This window comes from Erpetoichthys calabaricus, chromosome 15, assembly GCF_900747795.2.
Source record: "Erpetoichthys calabaricus chromosome 15, fErpCal1.3, whole genome shotgun sequence".
In the NCBI taxonomy this organism is placed as follows: domain Eukaryota; kingdom Metazoa; phylum Chordata; class Cladistia; order Polypteriformes; family Polypteridae; genus Erpetoichthys; species Erpetoichthys calabaricus.
Genome location: NC_041408.2, coordinates 34,268,940 through 34,276,050, shown reverse-complemented (window position 1 = coordinate 34,276,050; position 7,111 = coordinate 34,268,940). Strand labels below are relative to the sequence as shown.

The window sequence follows — 7,111 nt, the reverse complement described above, 5'->3', positions numbered from 1 at the left end:
ACTTCTTGGAAAATATCAGAAAGTACAACAGCGCATTAGCCTGTGCATCCATGGCGCAAAAATATCCCTGCCTCCAGGCCATGGTCCATATTGTTACAGAATACATGGCCAAATATACCATCAATCTGGACCCTTGCACCCTGGAGAGGGTGAAACACCAAAATTTGCTCATATCTATATATTAGACCCAGACGAAGCAGCTGATCAAAGAATGTCAGTATTGACAACAGCGCTTGCGAATATGAACTCATGAGAGAGTTGAGTGCTTTCATGAGTCAAAATAACCCTTATGCTCAAGCATACAAAATAATGTTTGAAGTTGAACAGGAAGAGGAGCAAAGGGCATTAGCCGAAGGACGTCAACCAAAGCAAATCAGCATGACATTAATAAACGATCGCAAGGACAATCAAAGAAGATACAATGGTCCCCGCTATAACGAGGTAGCAATTGTCTTTCAAAGTGGAGATGGTGCACCACCTTTCGAAAGGGATTTCAGAGTGCAGTCCAGATCAACAAACGCATTTCAGCTTGTGAGTATTCTTCATTCTGGGTTAGACGCAATGATATATCCACTACTCATTCCCTTTGCGGAACCAGGATGGACTACTAACATGAAACAATATGGAAATGTGAAAAATGTAACCCAGCTAATGTATTACTCTTACCTTCTTCACGAAAGGCCAGAGTTTAATCCCCTTTTCTATGCAGGCAAACTTAATCAGCAATATATTGCAGACGCCTATTGTAAAGTTGAAGCAAATAGGCTTTACTACATTGAACAGCACCAGAAAGACTTGAGGTGTGAGAACTACACAGCACTGCATGACTACGTTGTGAATTGTGCAGAGAATTTGGGACTTAAGCCTGGAAGGAAGGTAATACTGCCTTCAAGCTTTGCTGGAAGCCCTAGAGCAATGCGAATGCATTATCAAGATGCCATGGCAATAATTAGAAAACATGGAAAGCCTGATTTGTATATAACAATGACGTGCAATCCTAAATGGAAAGAAATCACTGAAAATTTAAAGAATGGCCAGAAAACTGAGTTCAGACCAGACTTGGTAGCCTGAGTATATAAGCTCAAGCTAAAAGAGTTATTAGATGACATAACCAAGAAACATATTCTTGATAAAACGACAGCTCATGTGCATGTTATCGAGTCCCAAAAAAGGGGACTGCTACATGCACATATTCTGATTGTTCTGGAAGGAGATGACAATGCCAGATCTGCTGAAGATGTGGACAAATTTGTATCGGCAGAAATACCAGATCCAAATTTACATCCAACACTTCATGCAATTGTCATGAAACACATGGTGCATGGACCATGTGGTGACGTAAATAAGACTTGCCAATGTATAGCCGATGGAGAATGCACCCAGAAGTATCCCAAAGAGTTTAACAGTGAAACAAATCCTAATGTAAATGGGTACCCGGTGTACAGGAGAACCAACACAGGAGTACGATTTATAGCAGGAAAATATGATATTGATAACAGATGGATTGTCCCGTATAATCCATATCTGCTATTGAAATACAACTGTCACATTAACGTTGAAGTGTGTGCTTCAATAAAAAGTGTCAAGTATTTATTTAAATATGTTTATAAAGGGCACGATTGTGCAAATATAGAAATTCGCCAAAATGATGGCACAGGCTCATTGGAACACAATGAAGTCAAGCAATTTTTAGATTCCAGGTTCGTCAGTGCCCCCGAGGCAATTTGGAGAATATTCTCCTTTGACATGCACAAACAATCACATAGTGTTGAGAAATTGCCATTGCATTTACCTGGTGAACAGGTTTTATATTTCCAAGATGGAAACGAATCTGAAGCCTTGCAAGAAAGGGATGACAAGCTCACAGCTTACTTCAAGCTGAACCAAGACGATGAAGATGCGAGGCAGTACCTCTATACTGAAATACCTGAGCACTACACATACATTGCCAATTCTCAAGCTCAAGGAAAGAAACATTTTTGGAAAAAAAGACAAGGGTCTTTTAATAAAATTGGAAGGATGTACACTGCTTCTCCAAGACAATGCGAGTTGTACTACCTCTGTTTGCTTCTACTTAATGTAAGAAAGGCAACATCTTTTGAATATCTAAGAACCTATGAAGGTGTAGTATACCCAACCTTCAAAGAAGCTGCAACAGCAAGGAACTTGCTTGCTGATGACACAGAGTGGGATAACACTCTTACTGAGACTTCCATATGCAAGATGCCATACAAAGTAAGGCAAATGTTTGAATTTATTTGTGTCTTTTGTGAACCAAAGAACGCTAGGGTTCTGTGGGAAAGTCACAAAGAGTCAATGATCGAAGACTTTACTTATAGAAGCTATGATACACAAAATGCTGGATATCAAGCCCTATTTGATATTCAGGAAACATTGCTTATCCATAGCAAAAATTTAGCTCACTATAGAATGCGGGAACCCCCAGCTGGCACGAGTCGGTACACTTTTGAGCCTGAGGTCAATTTTCAAGCATCACGGGACATCGCATCCCAGAAAATAGTGGAGCTTAATTCAATGCAAAGAGCTGCATTTGAATCAATACTGAAAGCAGTAAAGGATGATAAAGAGAAAGATAGACTGTTCTTTCTGGATGGACCAGGTGGAAGTGGCGAAACTTTCACATACAAAACACCTATACCATCATGTGACTGGCTTAGAAATGAAAATTCGGTGCTCTGCGTCCACTGGAATAGCAGGCACTTTGTTACCCATGTGAGTTACATACCATTCAACGTTTTATTTGCCAGTACCACTGCTTGACAATTCAAGTTCAACTATAAAACCGACATCCCTTGCAGGACAATTGCTCAGGGAGACAAAAGTCATTCTTTGGGATGAGGTTACAATGACACCACATTATGCACTGAGAGCAGTAGATGAACTTTTATGTGACCTCATGAACAACGACGAACCTTTCGGTGGAAAGGTCATCATTCTTGGAGGTGACTTTTGCCAAATACTTCCTGTCGTTAAGAAAGGAAACAGGGTGAAGATTGTTCAAGCTTCGCTAAAAATGGGCAAACTGTGGCAAAGGTTTAAAACGCTTAAACTTTCGACCAACATGTGCCTTGCTCCAGGCCAAGTTGAGCACCAAGAATTGTTACTCAACCTTGGTGATGGAAAACTTACCAACGATTCAAACCTTGGTGAAGACGCGATTGAAGTTTCACCGCAATTTATCGAAAGTGGAAATTTGGAGGACTTGAATGAAAGTTGAAGATATGAAGAACTTTGCCAACCGTGCCATTCTTACTCCAAAGAACAAGGATGTGCACAGAATAAATGAAGAAGTACTTACACGTCTCGAAGGAGAAAGACGAACTTACTTCAGCGTTCATTCAATTGTGTCTGACAATGAGGAAGACAATGGAAACTATCCTGCCAAGCTCTTAAATACTTTTACTCCATCTGGAATGCCAATTCATGAGTTGTATCTGAAAGTAGGTGCTATTATCATGCTCTTATGGAAGTTGAACCCTAAAATGGGTCTGTGCAATGGCACAAGATTAATTGTCAAAGGCTTGCATGCAATCTATATTTCTGCTGACAGGTAAAGCAGCTAGAAAACCAGTGCTTATACCGAGAATTGGCCTCTCACCATTAGAGACTGATCTACCCTTTCAACTGAAAAGGCAACAATTTCCTCTGACCTTGGCATTTGCAATAAGTCACAAGGTCAGTCATTTGATGAGGTAGGAATTTACTTGCCATAGCCAGTATTTTCACATGGCCAATTATATGTTGCTTTCTCAAGAGGAAAGATCAAGGACAAAATTAAAGTAAAAGTCATTGAGACACCTGCACAAGGTATGCACATTAAAGGGTCTGATCGAGTGTTCACTCGAAATTGTGTATATAACAAAATGTTTGATATGGACCACCAAGCAGAACATGCCCAGCAATCAGGCAATTCGACTGAGGTTCCAATGGACACCGAACCTTTCGATAATCCGATGTATATGAATTGGGATTCTACAGAAACGGTCGTTGAACTAAATGTCAGCATTGTGGTTGACGTTAATCAACCATGCACCAGTTGGGGACTGGCAGGACATGATCCGCCACGCCAACATAATTATTACTCCAACTCTGATTAGAGTTAAATACGGTTTGTTTTGAAAATTTGTTTTTTCAGAAAAAATCAAATGAGGTGCGCCGAAGAGCTGAGTTCACATCTCGCAGCCCCATTTAAATAGGAAGCTCTTCATTACATCGGCCGAAAAGGTCTATTTTAGGCACAAATCAGTGCCATGATAACAAAATCATTTCAGGAACTTAAAAAAACAAATAATTCTTTGAAGAGAAAGTATGGATTTTACAAACGTAGAATTTGTAGCCCGATTTGATCAGGCTCCCAGTCGCTAGTATATATATATATATATATATATATATATATATATATATATATATATATATATATATATATATATACAGTAATCCCTCGCTGTATCGCGCTTCGCCTTTCGCGGCTTCACTCTATCGCGGATTTTATATGTAAGCATATTTAAATATATATCGCAGATTTTTTGCTGGTTCGCGGATTTCTGCGGACAATGGGTCTTTTAATTTCTGGTATATGCTTCCTCAGTTGGTTTGCCCAGTTGATTTCATACAAGGGACGCTATTGGCAGATGGCTGAGAAGCTACCCAACTTACTTTTCTCTCTCTCTCTCTCGCGCTGACTTTCTCTGATCCTGACGTAGGGGGATTGAGCAGGGGGGCTGTTCGCACACCTAGACGATACGGACGCTTGTCTAAAAATGCTGAAAGATTATCTTCACGTTGCTACCTTCTGTGCAGCTGCTTCGTGAAACGACATGCTGCACGGTGCTTCACATACTTAAAAGCTCGAAGGGCATGTATTGATTTTTGATTGTTTGTTTTTATCTGTCTCTGTCTCTCTCTCTCTCTCTGCTCCTGACGGAGGGGGTGTGAGCTGCCGCCTTCAACAGCTTTGTACCGGCGGTGCTTTGCATACTTAAAAGCCAATCAGCCCTATTGATTTGTTTGCTTTCCTCTCTCTTTCTGACAGTCTGTGCTCCTGATGCGCACTCCTTTGAAGAGGAAGATATGTTTGCATTCTTTTAATTGTGAGACAGAACTGTCATCTCTGTCTTGTCATGGAGCACAGTTTAAACTTTTGAAAAAGAGACAAATGTTTGTTTGCAGTGTTTGAATAACGTTCCTGTCTCTCTACAACCTCCTGTGTTTCTACGCAAATCTGTGACCCAAGTCATGACAATATAAAAATAACCATATAAACATATGGTTTCTACTTCACGGATTTTCTTATTTCGCGGGTGGCTCTGGAACGCAACCCCCGCGATGGAGGAGGGATTACTGTGTATATATATATATATATATATATATATATATATATATATATATATATATAGTATGTATTAATGTTATTGAAAAGATAAAAAAGAAAATAAAACAGTCCATAGCGGTTTCAGTTGATTTAGGATGTAGTACTGTTATGATGTTTTTCTGGTAAATTTATTACATTTCCACAATAGTAGTGAAGCACAGTGTTAATGAAAGTGTTTTTCTAAGTGTTATAAAAGCGTAAACTCGTGGGGTACCTGTGGTTTCTGTTTTTCAGGAACATAACTCCCGCAGATAATAAGAATTGACTTTATTGTCAAAGTTACAAAGTTACTTAATGCATTTAATAATCTGCTGCAAGGTGGCAATCCACACTGGACACAAATAATGGTATATCTCATAACAAAAACAAAAATAACACAGAAAATCACATTGTTAGTGAAACTGATCCACAGCATTTAGTCACGTTGTAGAAGTCAGTAACATAACAAGTATAAACAACTTAGGGCAATAAGACAAAACACAAGCACTTGTGCAGATATCCAGAGGCATTTTATGTTAAATATCAGTTTCATTTTATTTTTGCTGCTGTGCAAAATAGTTTTTCCTTTATACAGAGATGCATTTTGAAACTGTTCTTATCTGGTGATGCTGCTAAAAGTTGCATCAGACACATACATCTGTGATGCCCAAATGCTTCATCCGTGTTCCCTTTAAACTGATCCCAGTAAAGGTTCTGGTATGATCACATATATGACACTTTATTGTGGGTACAGAGAAATGTAAGAATGGCATTCTTCCTGTTACACTCCAGGTATTTATTTATTAATTTGTAATGTGATTTCCCTGTTTCCTTCAACCGTGTTTCTTCACTGACAAGTCATGGCACTTCTTACTTTACAGGAGTCAAAATATCTATATCTTCCTCACTAATTTTATCATGGAACGTCTTGTTCACTATCATATTTTGTTACTTGACTGGTGTGTTCTGTACACCACTGCTATATGCTCCTCTCTGTTCTAGGTTTCATTGCTCCTAGGATCCATTTCAAGGCTGTTGTACTGACCTACTATTCTCTGCACATCTCTGACTCTCACTACCTCCAGCTGGTTTTGTCCTAGAAATATTTGTTTGTTTAAGTGATCTTAGATGTATGTGTACTCTCATTTCTTGCCCCCAAGCTGTGGAGTGATCTTCTCCTGACTATCCAAATTGCTTCCAACCTATTGACATTCAGATACTTTGTAGACTTTGAGCTTTCTGCATCTGACCTCTTAATATCTAACCACATTTTCCTACCATATGAACCTTTCGTAACTAGCATTTTTATTTGTATTTTGATTTTGTTACAACCAAATGCAGCACTAAATGCTATTCTCCATTTCGTTTAGATTGCTTTGCCTTGCCAAGCAGAGAAATATATTGCTATGCATCTTGATTTTTATAAATCACCTTAGTTAATAATGTCTACCTAGCAAGCTATAATGATATTGCTATTTTTTCTGTAAATGTTGTTTTTACTGTAACATAGCCCCTCTTAGCTTAGTTGACTCTTATCTACTTCAGCCCAACAGATGGTACACAAAAACACTGCAGGCAATGCACCAAATCAGCTTCTTGGAAAATATCTGTGCTTCCCATTCAAAGTGTCTCTAACATCGCTCATGCATGTATACTCTCAGGATTCAAAATGTGAAGTACAACCCTCTCAATAGCAAATTGAGGCAGAGTAATACATGTTAGACTTAATCATTGCCGCAT

The 7,111-nt window shown here is 39.0% G+C and overlaps 1 pseudogene; it reads left to right on the top strand.

The window, feature by feature from the left end:
• The first annotated feature begins 249 nt into the window (after nucleotides 1-249).
• LOC114666227 (uncharacterized) lies at nucleotides 250-4,118 on the top strand (annotated as a pseudogene).
• Nucleotides 4,119-7,111: the final 2,993 nt, after the last annotated feature.